This window comes from Varroa destructor, unplaced genomic scaffold (assembly GCF_002443255.2).
Source record: "Varroa destructor unplaced genomic scaffold, Vdes_3.0 BEIS01000003.1, whole genome shotgun sequence".
Classification (NCBI taxonomy): Eukaryota; Metazoa; Arthropoda; class Arachnida; order Mesostigmata; family Varroidae; genus Varroa; species Varroa destructor.
Window position 1 is genome coordinate 15,908,581 of NW_019211456.1, and position 21,712 is coordinate 15,930,292.

Genomic DNA, 21,712 nt, shown 5'->3' on the forward strand with positions numbered 1-21,712 from the left:
TTTAGGTTAGTCGAATTTATGAGATAAGGTTGACATGTTTTTGAGGACTATAACTGCATAAGCCAATATAAACTAAAACACATGTTTACTGTGCACACTTTTCCTTTCGTACCTTCCTAAGCTATGTTCCTTTTATTGTCCTCCACAAACATAACTAACTCCCCGTTAGTATAATTTCGGGCTCCTCGAACTCGATATATCTGTTACGGCTTCTGTATGGGCGCTAAAAGGTGTTCTGAAAAGCGCCTACTTATCCTTAACATTTGCTACTTTTTTTTTTTTTATTAAAATCACTCACATACTCATGAAGAGTTCTTCAGAGATTGAGGTTGCATGAAATTATTTCCGATCGTCAAGACGAACAATAGAGATGGTATTATAGATTAGTTCGCCTCCAACAATTAATTCTTGTATAGCTATATAGGGACTCGCTGCCGTAAGATAAATCACAACTAACGTATCGTTTTCACAGTAGATATGCAACCAGTATATCTGAGTTTTCATTACCGAAATTGTTGAAATAGGATGGTGGAGATATGCTAATGCTAATACTAGCTTACTTCAACTAAAGTGAGTTAAATTAAATAAGAGCTTTTTTTCAAGCTTGCTGCAAGCTAGTAGTTGCAGTTGTTTAATTTGTTCTGTTAACGGGATTGTCATTATTGAAACACTTGCGCTGTAGGGGGAAACGGAACACCGCCTCATTGAATGTTACTGTCCCTTGAAAGCGCTGCTGATTCCCATACACTGAACCGGTTATGAAAGGTACGAAAAAAAAAAAAACTATGCCATAGATGCGGCGTATCTTCAATCCCCAGTTCCCTTGAAGGTTTGTTTTTGGATAAGGCGTAGTAATGCCCGGCGTTGACACCGGGAACACGGGCTTGTCGAGTTCGATCGAAGAGTGACTTGTCGGTAATGCCTATCCAATTTTAAATGGCTTGGATGAATAGGTCGCGAATGGTCGTATATAATATCGAAATAAAGTTATTTTCATAGAAGCAGTTTGAAGGTAACAACGCTAGATTTCCTTCATTTAGTTCGTATAACTACGTAAAAGTAGGTTACAAGTCCTCGAAACAAGATCATATTTTTAGTTGGCATTATCTGATCTAACGACCATTAGCTCAAAAGAATCTGCTTTGGTATTTGCTCTTGAAAATTCGATCATTTGCTATCTAGAACGAAAACAAACACGAAACCGCGTGTGATTTTGTCACGCTCTGAAGTCGTCTCGAAATTTCTCAACAAGAGCAAATTCAGACAAGAACAAATACATATAGGGGACGGCCCAGATAGAATTTCCACTTAGACATAGCATAAATATGCTAATTACTGGCCACACATGGTCTCGGAGTATGCTAATTACTTGCCCAGCGAACTGCTATGGAGCAATAAATCTTTTATTTTAACTCCGACTAATGAGAAACCTTGTAGAAGCAGAGTTTAGATTAGGCTTGATCGGAAAGATTTCCTCGATGGCCTGTTTATGGCTCTTGAACTTCCATATTTTTTGAACGCTAAACTTTGAATCTACAAGTTACCGACGACCACTGCCAAATTGTAGCCGCACTACAGAAAAGTCTTCATAGTCTTGCAATGCACTAAACCTCATCTGTCATTATCAACAAATTACTGACATGTATACCTTAATCACTTATTAGAGAACTCATGCATAAAAGGCTTAATTAAATCCCACTGCGCCTCATAATTACGATGCATCGCGTCTATTTCATTCTTTGGTTCGACTATAAAATCAGTGTATTTCTCAAAAAACCTGACGAAACACATATCAGTGGTCCTGTACTGTTGCTCGATGAACTACACGATTATATGATATCAATATTTCGTACGGCTGAGCTTCAATAACCTATGTTTTTAGTGCATCTCCTCACGCGTCCCGCTATGATGTAGTTAGTGTCTTTACGCTTTAGTAAGTTTGGTGTCCTTTATATCCGTCTGGACAACTTTCTTTTTTAACGTTCTTGTGCCATGACAAGTTTTGTGTTGACCCCACGCATATTTGTTTTCCCTATCGATAATAAACGGCTTTATTTTATACAATCCGTTTGATATGGCGGACAGGTGCCTAATTATGTTAGTCACCCTTTTCCTTAATGTTACTAAACCGACAATTGTCGAGTAAGAGATTATGTTTGGCGTGTTCCGTTACGTGCCCTGTACGCTGGAAGCGGTAGAGAATAAAGAATTCAACGCAGTTTTCGAAACCAATGACAACTGCTTTCACCATAATAAGTTTTGCGAGAGAGGACACTGCCTGTAATTACAGCTCACAGTCTGCAGTGTAAGGATCGATTTAAGAATCCTACGAGAGGAAATCAACGCTTTTCGTCCGTTTTGTGGGTTGTTTTTGACTGTAATTTGGTCTCCATGCTAGTATAACCTATTCTATTTTGTGGAGATCTTTATTCTGGAGATAGGCGGTAGTAAGACCTCTATTAGAGAGATTCTGTGTATCTTACGCTTGACACATTTTGCCTTCATTACACGTGATGTAATTATCATACCTCCTTCGCAATATACGTCACCGACCTTATTCTGTACAATTTTAATCCTTTCGATTACTTAACTTTAGTTTTTGCTCATATTTTACATATCATACATCTTGTTTAGACTACGTGGAAGAAAGAATTTTCCATTGCAGAACGTTCATTTGAACACATGGAGAAAAGCATAAACAAAATGATAATGGACCAACAACTTATTGTTCTATTGTAAAACCGCTTTGGTCGTTATAGTGCATAACACTGCTATTCCCATGACTTTTGAAAAAGGCGCCCTTTTCACCCGCTGTCAATTATGGCGCATATTTTTTTGTAGTGTATGCAATTTATATTTGGTCGTAATCTACTGCTTAACTGCAATAGGCGGCGGGGCATGGCGCACGCACATTAGCGACAGCCCAGGAGGGAAAGTAGCGCCAGCTTGTGATCGTCTCTGTTCCGGGTTAACGCATCGGCTGCGAAGGGCCACTCCAACGCAAATAGTTAGGGGAGTCAAATAACTATTATAGGGCCGTTTGACAGTTTGTCTGTTTCTAAAAAATGCGCCTCTTATTAGGCTCAGTTGCTAAAGCCTGCGTAGTAGATACGTATATTCAATACAGGAATAGAGAGTACGCAAATAACCAACCTTGGATTCGCCTTATAAACTACATGTTCTATTGGGCTATCTGTGAAAATAGCCGGGTATTAACAAGCTTCATTACTTTAAACTACCATACATGTACATATTATCAATAGATACTTTAGTGATTAAACTCTGTACGCAACTTTCCCTTAACAACAACAAGGGCAACCATTGTCAATCTACCCCTGGAAAATTCTATGGACAAATATAGACGTTGTTCCGCTTGATTAGACTTTAGAACAACAGTTTATGATAGGGAAGACAGTTAGCGAAGTTTTCAAGGTGCAGGGACAGATCAATGAAAGGTTAAGTTTTTAAAAATACAAAATTATGGTAAGTAAGTATATTTGTATATGGTTGGAGCTGATTTGCGGCCAACTTCATGTTAGCAAAGTCCTGTCATGGCAAGGCAAAAAATCGTTTGGAGCGATTGACGACGCTTTTTTTTTTACCGCCAGATAAGAAATGTTTTTTTGGTTCACCAAGGTACAACACACATCATATAAATCCACTGGCAGCACTTCCGGTAACATTACAGGCCATGTGTTATTTTAAAACCCTATAACTCTAACTGAAATTACAGCATAAGTAAACGAATTTTTTATGCTATTTAGAATAGACAAGTGCCTTTTCGTGTGCTTTTCCGTCGTTAGATCTCGCAGCTTTTATCTCAAGTTCGTTAAGGGTCGCCTTAGTGAAATCACGACGCGGTTTTGGGCCTGTCCCCGTAGATCGTTTCGTTGAATTAGCCGTAGCGGTAACTTCATTTCTGCTCAAGCCATAATAACGCTTTGACTTAACTGACTCGGCCATTTTGCCTGCTTGTCTACGCCTTTTGTTGCCAGTCCCACCCCTGTCAAACTCATTCCCTTCACGTTTTCCTATTTATTCTGCTTGAAGCTATTACAGAGAATAATCTTTCACTTCCATACATCTCACACATCCGCATGGTTGTCCCCCTTCCTTCAGCGCACACTCGAAGATGAGAAGAGCGTTGGTCGCTGGACGCTTGGCCACATGTTAGTCTCGCGTTGACGCCCACAAGGGCTACGCGCGTCTGAAGGAACTGTATGTAAAGATATCGCCTAGACGACGACTATAACGACTGGCTTAAGCTGACGCCGTTTCTCTGTTTTGGCTGCTGCCGCCACTGCCTTTGCCGGCAATGGCGGTAGTCTGTACATCGGGGTTGGTGCTGCTGGTTTGCAGTAGCAGTGGCTTGGTTGGCAGTCTACAAAATGCAAATAGCTAAACGAGATAAGATAACGCGGACACCCCTGGGTGGAAGCGTCGATTCTCTCTGTTCTCTTGCGTGCCAGCCTCCTTTCTGGTTCAGTGCATCCAGAGTGACGGCACGAACTGCCACGGCGGTTGCAGTCGATGTGCTTCGCCAGCGACAAACAGCAGGAGCAGCGGCAGATGCCATCTTTGGTGATCTCAACTCAAAGTTCCTCCCTCAGCAGTTACAGGATTATTATTCTCCGGGGTCCACAATATTGAAGTTCTTTGTTTCCTTCTGGCGACAAACGACGAATCTTTTACTTTACTCTACCACCATCTTTTGCACCTTACCTCGATGCAGTGGACATATAAGGCTTTTCCAGTCTGCCCGTCACTTTAGCCTATGCTATTGCTAGATAGGCGATTTCGAAAACTCTCTGCCCATAGACCTCATGAGAGCCTCGTGGCATATATATGTAATTCGCATACAGAATATACGTACACTACCGTCTTCAAAAATACGTAGATGAAGGCCGCGTAGAAGGATGCATAGGAAAATAGCTTCTTCCTCTGACCAAGTTTGATAGGAAAATGATCATCATAAGCATCATTTTTATGTATACGATGGTAGAAGCAGCACGCATGAGCTTATTATGGATCTTTTTAAGGCTTAGCCCAAGGTATATTCACGGTAATGTGAAAAGTTATGACCGCTTCTGTGAAGTCACCTTGCTATTCTTTCTGTGATATTCCAGTCAACATTTCATTCTAATATGTGAAAACCCTATATTCGAAGTTACCAAATAGACGGGCCGCTCTTATATAAAATAACGACAGTCAGCAGCGGAAACCTGCGGGAAGCAGTAGCAAAAAATGTTCTGTCCGATATAGGAATAACGAAACGTGTGTGTACAGTTGGAATACCATAAATGGAACCTCATAACTTCGATCTCCGTGCAAGTCATGCCATTATCGTAAAGGCAAAAATTTCAGTCAGTAAAGGATGAACTGACCACGCAAGAAATACTCACTTCTAATAACGGTCATCGGTAAACCCAAAAATACAATCATCTTTCCTACGCTCGCCGGTTTTTGATTTCATCTCTCTGCAGCCATAGTAGACACTGTGTATCTGTAAAAAGAAAACTTTTTTTTGTACATCATTCATTGCCCTATTTTCAACAAATCGCCGGAGCGATTTCCGCTTGAAATGTTAATGCAATAAGTTTTTGATACGTCCGGAGGCTCAGGTTTCGTGAAACGGCATAACGTACGTACAAATTATAGTCTGAACGGATGCGGACTTGATCGATAACGGCCCTTTCACTTTGGTATTTGGGCAACGGTAAATTGACACGCCCTTACCACAGGAACAATAATTAATGTTTAATTGTGTCGCACTTATTAATCTTATACAAACGAAGACTTAGCCATCGCGAATATAAGTAGGAGAATCGGTCGTTCCCTGTTGCTAAAATACATTTTCTCCATCGAACTTACCTGTTCGTGCCCACTGCTATGCATGGCCGACCAGGTAGAGAGGTTAGAATTGGCCTAATTCCCTTAATGAAAGTCATCTACTCAGTCGACGCTCTCACAATGGAAAACCTAGATATTGTCGCAGAGATACAAAGTAGGGAAACATGCTTTCTCATTCATTCGAGTTTCAAGTTCTATGCAAATATGACTGAATCTCGAGTTTCGTAGTACGCTGATAAGATTCTTACGAAGGAAAGTACCTTTTCTAATGCAAACAAGGCATACTGCCCGAATACGTAGAGAACAGGAAGGAAACATATGAAAAATGTGTCAATGGATCGCGAAGTTCGTGGACATCAAATACACCCTCCTCAGTTTCGGAGTTAGGCTCAGGCCAAATCCTAACACTTTCATTCCATTAAAAAGACAAACTGAATAGCTTATTGATCGCTCATCATATAAAATGTGATGAATCGAAAGGCTGGTTTAAAATTGTTTGCAATAGCCTACAGATTACAGAGTTATGAATTGCACACCGCACATTATATGTTTTTATATTGCGTAATATCGTGGCTCTAGCTTTTCTTGGACTATTGTTACTACTCGAGATTTTTTCAGAGCTCAGTTGCCTTAAGTCAATAAGTCTTTAGAGGGTGCCAATCACTGTTAATCATCAACATGGTCAACCTCAGCTTCAAGTGGTCAGAACGTTTTTGTCTCAAGTCGTCTCGTAACTGAATTATAAATACCCATTAACTTTTAATACAATTATCCTCGCAGCACGGACTTTTATAACAATGCCACATATCGGGTAATTACTACAAGGTACTTACGTAATGTTCGTAAGAAAACCTGCACGAATTATCGGAAAAAATCCGGTCACCTCTGGATCTCTTATTTAAATCAAGTTTACTACAATTCAGCATAAGTCGACCATGCAGTACTCTTAAAACCATTGTTGAAAATACAGAGGGAAGGCTAAATCGTCTGGGCCATGGTATAGACTGCAATACTACCAAAGTGAATGTTGTGTATGTACGTTATGTTATGTATGTAAAAAAGTACGCATGCAACAATAGACTAGCGTTATAGAGATAGAACCAGGTAGCAGAAAATGTCCATGTAATACCTACTCTGTGATTTGCAAGCAAGTGACAAGGGTCATCTGATCGACCCACACCAAATCGTCGCAACGTGTCGGTGTTAAAGGCAGATTAGCACCGGTCCTTACAAACATTGCCTTATTCCCAGCCTATTTGTATGGCGCTATTAACTGGCGTACTTATAAAAATCTACCCAGTGACTATGCACTTACGAGCTAAGACTAATTCATTTTATAGGGAACAGTGTGCAATCGTGCTACGTACCAACTCCTACAACCAACCAACGTAGCATCGCCTTACGAGAAAACAAGGTTTAATCACGAGGCTTTCTGAGTAACGCAAGAAGCCATTGGCGGACTGCTGCCATTAACATGTGCAGAAAATACGCGCGAAATATAATCATAATACCCTTGTCATCATTTGACACATCAGGGCTAAGTGGCTATGCTTTGTTGAAAGTGTGGTAGAACTACACGTTACGGGAAACTGTAAAAAGTTGTAGAACTTTTTTCGTGCCCTCTGGCAGATCATCTGATTCCTAACTTTCAATTATTTATCATTGCATGCGCACCGACGCCTAAATCAAATCAACGATCTCGCCGTAAACAGATAAGAATTTTAAGAATTGCCGAGTTATTGAATTTCGGGGTTTTTGATTATTTCTTTTTAAGCTCTTGGTAAATAGCCCCGGGGAAAACCAGAAACTTTATTCTCAAAATACAGTATTCCTGTTCAAAACATGAAAAAAGGCATGCTTAGTTCCACCAGAAAAATGTTCCTAAATCTGCGTCGATAATATTATATTTAAATTATGTTGACACAAGTTTACCTGTCAACGTACCGTGTACGCAAGTTTCGTTTTCGCAACCTAATATTTATGGACTCGACCGTATGAAATGATTTTTCTTTTGAACAGGGCTCACTAATATCCGTGCGTGTGTGTGTGTGTTGTAAGTTGGCCTTGGTGCAAAATGCAACATATTTACATACGATTTACAATACCTACCCCTATAGGTTCTAAAGCGTTGTGATAGAACTGTAGTATGTCAACAAGACGATAGGTTGTGTGATACGAAGACGTAGGTATGAGAGCGTCCTTCGTTCTTGAACCACGTTCATGTAAGCCGCAGAGTCTTAAGGAAAGTTTTGTGGTTCTGAAGGTAGCACCTTACTGCGCTGTAGAAAGTAGTCATTGGAAGTTACAAAATGAGTAGTCTATGTTTCTTAAGTAATAGCCTTTAATAATGCTATTAAAGAAACAGCGTTCTTTACGTTATCGGGAAACTACAAGTTCTCTACAGCAGCGGGTACAGCGGAAGAAAAAAACATCTACCGGAAGTCAACATTTGTTTACTATTTAGATACAATACCTTGTATTCGTTTTTACACACGCCATTCAGTAGGCTTGATTTCCTGTGAAATTATTTAGTGGTGGGCGTAGGCGTAGTCCGAAAACTCTGCGCTTTTAGCGCAACGGTTTATAGGGAAGCAGACTAATCGAAACCATGCTGTAGCAGCACTTGATGCAATCACTTAATAAATGTTTCGACATTTGTGTGCGCAACTGTCTAAACACTGCGTGGGACGAGCACATTCGCCCATGATCGGCTACTTAGCTCCTACGACTTGAGGATTATCGTTTATATTTTCTTGCTCATTTCTAATAATAAATGTATTGAAGTACTGAAGATGACTATACGTCATGTGGCACCACGATTCAACAACAATGGCTCGAACAAACCTTGTGAAACTATAAATTTACGCAAGTGTTGTATAAATCATAGAACGATAACCTGACGATCGTATTATACAAATAGCACTATGAGGGAATGGTAGATTGTCAATGGTGCCTACTCAGATATACGCAGACTTCAAATCCGAAGCAAGATGCAATTTCTCGGTGTACGTATTAGCCTTTCTCAATATTTTACCTACGTTTAAACTTTCAACCATTAATTAGTCAATAAAAACCAATAGCAACCATCTACTAACTCTGTTGACAGCGGATTGATTAATGTATTGTTGTGTATATAAGCGTTTGTCTCTAAGAGATAAAAACACGGTTCACTGAAAAGGTGCATTCGAATTACCTCTACGGTTCAGCGTCTATGTACGATGTATATATAAACTGAGAGCCTCTGTAGGATGGCCTGCACCGAATGTACCTTTGTCAACGCTGCGTCTAAGTACGAGCAGCTAAACGTGGCGGTATTTGTATTGTGAACATCGTCACACAGTTGCTATTACAAGCGAGATGCGAAAGTAATCAGTTCAGTTATAACAACACAAAGGAGCGAAGGCATGATAAAACAAAAGTTGTTGCAGGTATCAAAGGTATCTGCTATTATTCTGTTTGACGAGAAGCCTGTAGTCGCGCGCCGTATTCCCTTCATATCGTCAGGAGAGACGTCAGGAGCCGCTCTCTGTCCATTGCTCTCATTCGCGTCCTACGTCACTCACCACTCTGTTTGCATTGTCAAGCTCCTGCAACCTATCCTGCCGCAACGGCACATCTTCCACAAAGGCGCTGTCGCACCTGTACTAAAAACATTTTTGTTCTTTTTCCGGTCTGCTTGATTTGCCTACAGCATGTCTATACAGCTTCATTAAAGTTTATTTTAAACAAAAAAAAATTCGCAGAAGTACAGCCCTCTATTGCCTTCATATTCCAGATGACTTCAATATATATCCACATTAAGGCAATACGAAGAGCCAAGGATATGTTGAAGGTGTTTTGCTAAATGATAAAAAAATCACAAAACGTCTCAAAATTATCGGCCAAACGCAATAACGACGAAACACTGAGGCCGCTTAATGTCAGAAGCAAAACACGATAATGACGAGGTCACGATGACGTGGGCTCCAGTACAAAGCATAAGTTTAACGGGTCTGCCAACACGAGAACTAACGACATTTTAGTTGGCCCTGTTATACGACCTTCGAGCTGCTGGTGTTAGGGCTTCGAGAGCTGTTGACAGCGTCACTGCCGATCCGTTAGCACTGTTAGTCTTTATCCGCCCAACGCTTGTGACGGCGTTAGGCTGTTAAAGAGTAATGAGGGAGCATGCCCGCCAATATCAACATAACGCCATCGAACCCGCCTGAAAGATCACCTCCGCTCTATCCTCTGCCCCACTAGGAATGCTCGTTAATTTCCTCGCTCTATAGCCTAGCCTTGCTCAGTGAAACGGGTGCATTCGCCGATTCCTCTACTATACGTTTATGCCCGGTAAGCGTGCTGCTAGCGTTGTTCCTTCGGTCCTGGAGTGTCCTACTATGTCTATGCAGCCTCTTAGCCCGATCTATGCGTGTCTGCGTCTACTTTAGCGGCTTTCTGAGGCCTTCTTTGAATCATCTCCAGGTGCCCTCTGCGTCAAGTCATGGTACACTGTGTGTAGTGAGTCTCCTGTTCCTGCCGGCCTTGCTATACGCTCAAGGCTGGAAATGCCTCCAGTTCGGACCATCTGGCTTGTCCAGATGATATAAGTTTTTCCTTCGTACCGCCCCAACGTGATCGACTAGAACTATTACTAAGAGATAGCCTTCAGTAGTCTTATGTAAAACTAAAAACATCTTCGTTATTTCTGCGGTCCGCTTGATTTGCGTACAGCATGTCTATATAGCTTTATTAAAGTTTATTTTGAACAAAAAAAAATTTAGAGAACCATAGCGAAAAATTATACTACTTTACGGTTAAATGTTATAGTCTTAATAGGCTGTTATGTTAGTAACTGATTCAGAAGTTTTTTGAACATCACTCAATGGCCAGAGCTCATAATTGATAGCAACTTTAGCAGATTATGGATTTCGCAAGCATTTCTTGGTACTAATAAACATACATTATATTAGGTTTATTGAACTTCAGTGATGCGTGTGACCCATATTTACGCGTATCTGTTAATACCGCTGAGCCTCGAAGAGGCACGGCGGCCATTTACAATAGCATATTTTATACACAAGTTTCCAGGTCTGTAGTGCAGTGACAGCATCTGGCGAACCAAAAAATATCAGCTGCGAATTTTCGTACGGTTCGTTCGGTCTAATGCCACTGTTCGAAACACTCAGTATTGCGTTGAGGTCAGGTTTTTTTAATAACTGGAAGTAAATACAGATGAAATCAGTGGATATGAAGTAGGCCAATTGAATCCATTGAATGTATTCGCGTAGACACAAGTTGTCAGTAGAGTATACGGATCTTATTTTAGCTTCGTTTAATACTACGATGAATGAATATGGCACAAACTGTTTAACATAAGATCGGAAACACCCAAAAACCTACCCATCTCTATGAGATAGTTTGGTTTTATTTAGACTATTTTTTTTTTATTTAGACAACTAGTTTTTATTTAGACGCATATTCAGATAGTAATAAAAAAAGGTAGGGGGAGAAATGTAGAAGCACGTTTCTATGAGGATACCAAATTTTGGGCTTAGTTCCATCAGCGATTGAAAATATCAGCTGATGTTTGTAATCCCTCAATATACATAAATATTACAGCTCTATAGGAAACTTGTTCGGCTGATGTAGTTACTTTGGGATCCGCGTGGCATTTGGAAAGCCAATGAAAAAAACCTCGAATCTACAGTTCAGAGCGGTCAAAGGCTATAACTGGTGTACAGTTTTACTTACATTCCAATACCATAGTGTTTCCCTTCTATATATATATATTTACTATTTAACCACTCGCCAGAGGAAGCCATATAAAATTTAGATAATAAACTACAAAAACCGATTTGCTTAATTGAAGAGATCAATTTTTGTTCTGGGGCTTTTGTAGTGGAACATTGTATTGTTAACGTCAGCCTAGCTTCGCTTAAACGTCAAAGGCTTCATTGCCGCTAAGTAAGTTTGAAAGCAAGTGTTTTCTTCACATACGTTTCCCCTCTTCACGAGAGGTTTACGCTAAGGTCTATTAACATTTCTTCACTAGAAACCTATTTACCTGGAACACTGTTTGGAACAATGTTAAAGTAGATCGTACGGTACGATCCCTGTTTGCAGTAGATTCATACATCTAACAGTACAAGGTGAATTTAAGAAGACTGCGCAATCGAATCTTCATTAGATTTAGAATTAGATGTCTCTTCAACATAATCACCCTTATTGTATCAAAAAAGGCTAATTATTTATGGATTTATAATAGTTTAGCTCAGTTAGTTTTTAGTTTATGTAATTATCGTGGTAACAGAATAATGATCAGACCAATTTTACAGATATATGTCTCATGAACTCAAGTTATTTTCCAGCAAGAAAAATAAGGCTCAATACCTAAATACAGTCAGTTAAGAGGAGTTATTCTGCCTGCAGTCAGCTAGCATGTATTCGTTTTTAGGTAAAATATCTGTGACTTAATGTATTGTCAAACGGTAGAAAACGCGTAGCTCTGGATAATGGAACCTTCCAGTTTCTCCATAGGGTACATTTCAGGTTGCTTGAGCTAACCAGAGAATATGTTTTTTTACAGCGAATTTGTTTCCTTTTTTCTAAGACGCTACCTTTATATGCACAAACATTCGGTGGGCAGCTTGGAATTATTCTAGCCTTTAAGATAGCAGCGTTTAGGTTGAGACAAACACTTACTACAGACTCGATGCATTTGTTCAGATTTCTTGTTCAGATCGGCCTTAAACCGCTCACTTCAGAGCCAGTTGCTACAGCACAGATATTGTACATTATTGTAGAGATATTATAGATATTGTACATTATTCGAGGTAGTAGGAACAGAACCAGGAGACACGCGCGTTCGAAAAAGTTCCAGTAGCTTTATGGAAAAAAATTGAACATTTATGAGCTTAAACATTACTTGCATGTAGCCGTTTAGGAATCTGTTATGTTAGTTTTTTTAGAGATCAACGAATAACTCTGAACTCAAGATGGGTCCAGCCTAAGTACAAGATATGCGCTAACTTTCATCGAAGTTTGTTGATGATAATCTTAAATTGAGTAATTACAAAAATTAATCTTCTTGCTGGGATCTACGTTGAAGCACGTGAGCGTTATGCAGGCCAGCATCGAATCGTGTAGCGACCATAATCTTCTGTAGTCCATACACAGCTTCATGAATACGGTAACTGACAGCATCCGTGGACGTCCGCCAGCGCTGTTCTGGCGATTGCAGTATTTTTTTTTCGGTGAAAGTTCTGTCTCTAATACGTACTATGAGATGCAATTTTTATATTCATTACCGGTGTATTATCGAAGTAGGACATATAACTTCTACTCGTTCCTCTGTCTGCCATTTGTGAATTTAGGTAACCACAGTAATCTCTGGCGTATAGGCTGTTTACTTCATCACTTGCAATATGAAATCGACGAAACGCTCTAGATCGAGTCTATTCTGATGGTCATCTATATTATTGCTTGTTGTCTGGTGTGTTTGAGTTACTTACTTGTAGTTACGTTACGGTATGTAACATTTAACTGACGTTACCATTAAAAACCCCAAGGGACTATTCAAATATCGCATCATATTTCGTACTTGCTATGGGCGTGCTAAAATCCTTTGGATGACAGCCGTGGACACTAAAGGCCTGTGCATTCCTTTAAATACGCGGTTCTCGTAGTTAAAAAAAAACACGTATTTCACCTGTAGTCGCCCTCTTATATGAGACACTGCCTGTCCAAAACGCGGAGTCCTTCTCCGTACCCATGGCCATCTTCCAGTTCGACTGTTGCTATTATTAGCAATAGCAATAAGAAACAGTTTTCATATTATGTAAAGCCAAATAATTCCTACCCAATTTCGGTTGATCAAATTAATAGAGCCATCTCTATTCAGTACTTCTATATAGAACTGGATACCCAAATTCGAACGAACGTTGGCGGGCTGTTTGTCGTAGCAAATATGTGTTCATCCACCGTTCTGGCTACTTGAAGAAAGCTAACTCTATCTGAGGCAAAACAGCAGGTGCATCATAGCAAAGAACATGGCTTCATTTTTGGAAAGCTTGTATGCTAGGCACATGCCCGCCAAAATTGAAAACCTTTTTTTGTCCGAAATCGAAGATCTATGGAATTATCAGCTTTCATGCGCCTTAAGAAAACACTACAGAAATTTTTATGTGGTTAACGAAGTAGCAGTCGTTTTGAGGAGAAGAATGTCAATGAATGAATGAGTTAAACTCATTTATCTACCTTTGTCAGGTAACATTCCTATTCCTCCAGATAACATGAAATATGTTTATAGACATACTTAGCATATTGAGCTCTATATGCTACCTTACGCCATACACATGACAACTGCACGAGCCTGGCTAAAACTAACGTCATAAGGCGGTCCCTAAAATAGAAGATCCAGAATTCACGAGGTTACTTATTTAGGACCTACCAATGCTTGCATTATACATGATACACTATGATACCGCCATCCTTCGTTTAGTCACTAAGCAAGACTATCCAGCTGTTAAACTTGTGGGCGGCGAGAAGTATGACACCGGTCACAAGGTTGCTTACACCTGGCATAAGTATAATATTCATCAGATTGATGAAACTCCTTCCATGAACCTCCCAGCGCGTTACTATACCTGTCAAATTTGTTTGAGGTTCTGAATGCTATGGTTCCAGTTTGACAGGATTTGGAATTCATCTCTACGAACTTTTGATCCAACTAGGTTTTCCTGGACCAGTTGATATGACGACACATTGTGACAACAACGAAAAGCCGTGTCGATAAACCTGTGACGGCTTGTCCAGTGTAAGATCAAGGCTCTTTTGAAGAACGACGCCGTTATTCGCTTCAAATGCTCATCATTTTTACTGTGAGATCATCCTACATTCAGCTCATACAATAGGTGGATATTGGCGCAACTCTGAAGTCACAAAGCGGCTGCGGGAAACATCGGTAGAGGCTAAGTGTTGAACACGAAACTATTAAGACCTTTCTATTACTTTTCTATAGTATGTTGGGAGAAATTTTGGTTCTATTCGAGGTTAGCAACCCTAGGCAAGCAAGTCGATTCACATATGTTAGCGCTCGCTCCGTAAGACAGAACGCTGGCAGCTTCTAATAAATAAGACTAAATTAAGACTGCACAAATAAAAGGGTACAGCCGAGGGCAGCTTTGGAATCTACACAAGCTCTGTAGGTATTCTGCCTAGGGCAGCTTAAGGTTCGCTTGATATCGGCAAGCAGGGTCTTGTATGCCATTTCCCTCCTGAGCCCGTGTTGTTGGGTATCGCACTCACATTCTCCAGAAAGACGTTTAGTTTCCCTGTCAGCAGATACGAGAGAAGTCGATAGCAGCAGCTTTTCTTCGTAATTTCTCGACTCGGGTCGTCTTGGCTTTTTGGAATAACACGAAGCGTTGCATCCTGCCAATAATAGGGAAACAGTTCGGAACGAAAACGTTCATTGAACAAAGCTGTTAAGCACAGCGTCAGCTCTGCGGCGCAGTGGAGACTTTTGCACCGATGATGAAAGCGTTGGAAGCAAGGCTCGCCATGGCCTATAGAGCGTCGAAAAACTTCTCTCCGAGAGTCAGAATGTACTGCTGGTCTCTTGGTCAGATTTATGCCACCACAAGCCGTATTCCAATGTCGCACAAAACCATGATGTTATTCTCTGCATAACGCGGGATAATGTTTTCACCTATATGATTGTAATACATTGAGATTCGCTTATTGGGGCAGCCACGGCCCGTTCTCTTCTACGCAAAACAGTGGGTGGAGTAAAATCCTGCTAAGTTGAATGGGTCGATTAAAAAAGAAGAGGAATATCAATTGCCAATTTGTCGATTGGATAAGCTTCAACGATTTGCCCATCCAAGCAATGTTTGAAACTTTTCCCTTTTTTTTTGTTTAAATGTTTTGGTCGTTTACTTTTTTTGATTTTCTAGCCTGCTATGAGCCCAAGATTGATTTCGCTGAAATTCTTTCTATGTGACGTTCCTGAACTACACTTGAGCATTTACTAAAATCATTCGACGAACCATCACGATTAAAATATTATTTGCGTATTAAAGAATGAATATTTTTGAAAATGGCTTGTTAATAGTTTAAGTTTCGAATTAAAGTCGACCTAAATCGCGATGAATGCTAACTGTCTCGGACAAACACAAAAACTTATCTTAAGTTTTTGTTGATACGGATCCTTTTGATAAACTTGAAATGACATAGATAATTTTAAGTTGTCCACCTACACTGGCCAATGACACGCGCTTAGGTAAAGGTGCATATGACACCTTTTTCCCATTGCTGGGCTCTGATTAGGGTTCAAAGATATATAGTGTTCCGACGTAATTTTTAGAGACCGCAATCTGAAGACTGGAAATGTTAGCCAAAGAAATACTATAGGGTACAGGTTCATTAAAGAGCGAAGCCTCTTCTGCCTCTGTCCGACAGTTGCACATCTTAAAACGACCGATTTTCAATTTCTCGGATATTACGTTTTACATATATGTTCGTTATTACGTGTGTCGTGTACATTTATTTGGGAAAACTAACGCTGGACCGGCTGCCAACGAATGTGTCTGAAACAAATAAGCACTCAAGAGTTACTGAACACTTTTAGACGTAAGATGGGGTTGCCGGTGAGTGAAGCACCGTCGGGTGTCTCATATCACTAAGACAAATACTTAGACGTGAAGCTCACTACATGTGAAAATTTCTTAAAAGAAAAAACTGTTTGAAATATGCTTTCGGTCTTAACGGAAGACGCCTATTTTGCCGCGGATAGATAATGCGTGTTCGAATAACAACGAAGACATCCTTGAAATAAAAGGCCAGTGAACGTTTCTTCAATTGACCTTTTCATCAACGGTAAAGGGGCAGTGGGCGGTAGGGGACGACCTAGTGCTTCGTGTTCAATAGTAAATAAAAAAAGGAGGATGCAAAAAGCCTCTGTGTTAAAGCTTCTTCACTGAGCAGTTCTGATATTTATAATAGAAAAGTAATAAGTCTGAGGTCTTCGTCGGCTGTGTAACTCGAGTCTTTTCATAAAAAGAATCTCACAATTCCAAACGGGAAGATCAGTATCATTAAATAAGCGTGTTTGTGATTTCTGACTGAAGTTGCTGACTTATTTTTTTTATAAATATTCCACTTTGCGACATAAACCTGTTTCGAAGTACCACTGCGACTGGCAACAACGTAGATCGTCGATTTCTGGTTACAAAGGAGGTTTGCCTTCATATTTAGATAACTCTATCTAGATAGATATCTAGAGATATTTGGCTTCCTATGGATTTGAGCTCAAAATGCCCGACTGACAGGCAAAAGTGTTACTTCTCCATTGTTTATTAGCAAATTGAAAAAGCTGCAAATCTTCTCGATTTAGCTGGCGCACTTGATATCTGCATCAAAAGTACAATAAAATACCCCCATGGCATATCTATATTTTCTCTTAATAAGAAACTAAACAAATTCGGACGCTTTCCCGCGAGGCGTCCCAAAAAAGATACTCCACCATTACTTATCAATACGTTATCAAAAATCACTCGATGCATCAAAAGGTGCAATATTTTGGGTGAAATGAGTGAAATCTAGCTGCAGCCGTAAATCGAAATTCTCTTAAATGCCTTAGAATTGCTCAGTTCTTTTTTTTGAAACTCTGTTATGGTGTTGTAGGCAGGCGGACGAAGTGTATCATCGGTCGCAGAGGAAACATTAAAATGGCAAAACTATTTGTTACTAGCCGATGGCCCACATTCTAGTACATAACTCGGATCAGGCTTTTCCTGTTTGGCCTCGTGTTCGTCGGTCCTCCCCCAAAAGTATATTCCCGCCTTCGCCTTACGTAGAAACACACATACTTGATGAACACATCCATGTTTACTTTTCGTATTTTCGCCAGTCGCTAAGTTTGCTTAACTTGGTCAAACAGACTAGCCCGTTCCAGACGCAAGCCTCGTTTATCACTGGAAGCACGTCGTATTGATAAATGAAGTCTAGCCAATACGTATGCCCTGTCACAGCCTATATTTAAATGAAATATAATATCAAAATGTATATTTTTTTGCCCTTTACTAATGAGTCTGAGGAGATAAATGTTAATTTAAGAAGTAACATTACGTTCTACGATAACCTGTATCACGTTTCAGTAAAAATGTAAACATGGTTCACTCGTTACACGTGTAGTTTGTTAAAAGCTTTTTGCCATCTCTGACAGCTCTATATAATGATACGGCACAGAGAACCACGCTTTAAACAAGTTCTAAATGTTTCGTATCTGAGACGGACGACTTGATAGACTGATGATATGCTGGTCACAATAAAATGGCGCCATGTAAGCCACGGCCATTTTCGATTCACCGCATATTGACTTAACAAGAATTAGTTACGCCTATTTGGTTGGCAGGTGCATTTTAAACACAGTTTTGGCGACAAGCCGTCTCCACGGCGCGCACCCTTCAACCGTTCAGAATATACGACTTCACAGAAAAGCCTTATATTGCAAAAGCAGGCGCAGACTTCGCAGAGAAACAGAACCGACGGGCTAGTTGTAGTGTCGTAAATCTAACTTGAGCTAGATACTCGCGGTTTTGTCCAATATGAATACGTTCTTATCGTATACCTTGACTTTATCGTATATATTTGTTGTGAGATAAAGAAACGTCAGATATAGATGGACGGTCCACCCGAGCATAGGTGAGGGCACCGAGCTCGAACGGGGATAGCCATGAAGACATGTGTTTATTTTCTAGTGAAAACTCTGTGGTTTTTGAAATTTTTTAATGATGTTTTTGATGAGTTTTTAAATTCAGCTTATCGCGTAGCTAAGCTTCAATATCATCACATTTCCTACCCACAATATATTTTAACTTGGCTTTCGTCGTTCGACAGACATTATTACTACACCCACAGTGAAGGTATTGGCGTTGAAAAATATCAGCTTTTAAAAAAGGAATACACGAAATTTACACATGTATTTGAACGGCTTGATCTAAGTCTGCGTTAACACCTACGTAATATTATTCCAGAAGTATTGTTTTTCCACTCGCGAGCATGCGAACATAAACCCATACACAATCGAAAAGCAACGGCACAATCACAATGTGTAACGTCATAGATCATATACAGTAGCTTAACAGGTTCTCAACTAGCACTTAATTCAACGAACACTAACAGCGTGATCCGGCACGACGGATCGTAGTGGCCCTGGCATTCTTTTATTCACCATCGGACTTTTCCGGCGACGGAAATAAAAATATCTTTCTTTTTCATTTCAGCGCGCCGTTTACATCATTGCCGTCGTTTATGTAGCTGCACCTCAATAGCTACAGGGATTCGTATCTTCACGTATACGAGCTACCGCCAGCGACACGCCAACGCATAAATAGTATAGAACAGCAATAACAAAGGCACCGTTTAGGAGTCGGTTGAAGGTTGGGCTTTAGTCGGCGTTGTACAGCCGTATGAAGCCGTACACGCATCTGGCAGTGCTGGTGTTACTCTCGATGCAGGTGGATATGTTGACAGACATAGAAGCAATTTCCGACTCGCGTCGTTGTCCATATTTTCGCACGAAGGCTACTGCCGCTGCTGCTGTTGTTCACGTTGTCGTTTCTGTTGTTTTCCTAAAACAGGAATTCCTAACATTACTGCTGCTGCCGCTGCCTGCTCTATTTCGGTCCTAAAACGTTAGGCCGTGAAGGTCGGCTTGTGACTGGCTTTTTCCGTTCTCGGAGGCGGTACCAGGGGCAGTCGCCTAAATATTTCGCTGTGGGGCATCCTCGTTGTCGCCTGCGTTCCTGGCCGAGTGCGCCTGTTAACAGACTAGCAAAGGCCTGGCCAAGCTAAGGTTTTGGGAAAAACCGCTACCGAAGCATCTGCCAAGCAGAACAATATAGACAACCTCGGCTGGCGAAGGCGCCTATCCAGCCACGTGAACGAGGATGGGAACGACGAAGACAACTGTCTTTTCTTTCTCTACAACGAACACGAGCAACGAAATGAGCTAGCTAACGGTACGATGGGATGGAATAACTAGGTATGGAGTAAGGAGGCATCAACGCTGTAAATGCGCGTACACAACGGCCGCTAGACGACTCAACGATGGCTGCTACCTGCCGCCAAGCTGGTCGACCTCGATGCCTCGACCAGCATCGCTGCTGTCGTGGTCCTCTACGCCAGTGCTGCCGCTAGTGGAAGACAAAAGGGCATTTCGGGAAGCAGCACCAACAGCCGGATACGTTATAGGATGGGCGTCATGAGGTGAAACGAATGGCCATAGCCTGACATGATTCTACCATAGCGGAAACGAAGCGAAGACCGACGCCAGCGGGTGTTCGTCAAGAATTTCTTTGTAGCGAAGGCAGCGAAGCAGAGGGAGAGAGAAAGAGGCAGGGCTCTGAGATTGCCACACGTACGTTAGCGTGCCGTTGACTCTACAGCTCGGAGCCATAGGGTTCAGGCGGTCAGCGGCCCGGTGAACGTTCAGTCAGGAAAGCAGTGAGCCAGCGTTGAAAAACCCGTCTCCCTCTTCGCCTGCTACGAGCCTAATTCAGCCTGCAGTCATTGCTGCCAACGACGAGGAAAGTCATTAACATGGCCTTTTTAATTAGCAATACCATTACCCGCTGCTCTGCTTTGAGAGGTTCGCCGCCGTGTAGCCGCTTACGGGCTCGTTCTTTGGACATTCGTTGTTATTTTAAAGAGACATGCAAGATCGAACGTGTGGGTGAGCGGGCGAACGAGTTGTGTGAAAGGCGAAGGGACGCCACGAGTCTGGAGCTAGTAGCTAAGCGAAGAAGAAACGCCCAGTGCCAGAGACACAGAGAAAGCTCGAGAGATAGGGAGAGAAATAGATACAGCTTGTGTACGTGGGTGTGCAAGTATCGAGGCTAGTCGAAACAAAATGACTGTGGCCAGCTAGAATGTGGCGAAGTGAACGCAAAGACAGAGAAAGCCTGAGATGGACAGAGGGCGGGAGAAGCAACCAGGATACCACGAGAGTTTTGTGGTCAACGCTGAGAGAAATAGGATCAGAGGATTTAGGGCGATAGGACAGTATACCGTACAGCATGGCATAGTCGGTAGGTTCAAAGGAAAGCACGATAAAACGTAAAGGGAAGCACACAGAAGTAAGATGGTGATGGAGATGGTTGTATTACGAAACGAGCATAGCAGCAGACGCAGCCTGAACATAGTTCACAGACACGAAGGGATTTAAGCAAAAGGCACACTCTACCGTTACGATACCATCGTGTACGGTAAAGACGATGCTATGAAACATCGAGCGCAAGGAAGGACCGACAAACGCGCGAGCAACTGGCCAAATGTGCCCTGCAACCAAAACAACATTTTAGTAGCCCGACGGTCAAAAGCGTGCGACAGCAAGAGAGTAACTATTAGAGACGGTGACGCAGGACTAGTAAGCAGCACCCCAAGCCAATCCCGACCATCGTCATTTTCAGCCACCACCTCCGTATTTTCGCTTGTACTTGGAGGCCAGGAACGTAGTGAGCATAGCTGAGAAAAGACTGCTTTCAACGTCTGGATACTTACAGTAGTAAACAACGTAATAGATTTCGATGAGACAGCGATGGGTTAGGACAGACGAAAAAACATAAATAGGCAATGAGGGAAAACGTACTGCACGGTTGAGCCCGATTGACGAATAGAGAAAAGATAGAAGGGGCGACGGAATTATGCGCTAACGGCCAGCAACTGAAACAGCGTCCCGACGCGCTTCTCTGAAATTTGCTACTGCTGGTGTCGCAACTGCAACAGATATGCAGTGATGAAGTTGTTAATATTACCACCAGAATACTCTGCTATGCATTTGTGCAATAGGAATACAGTACTACGTCGTACTAGGTTG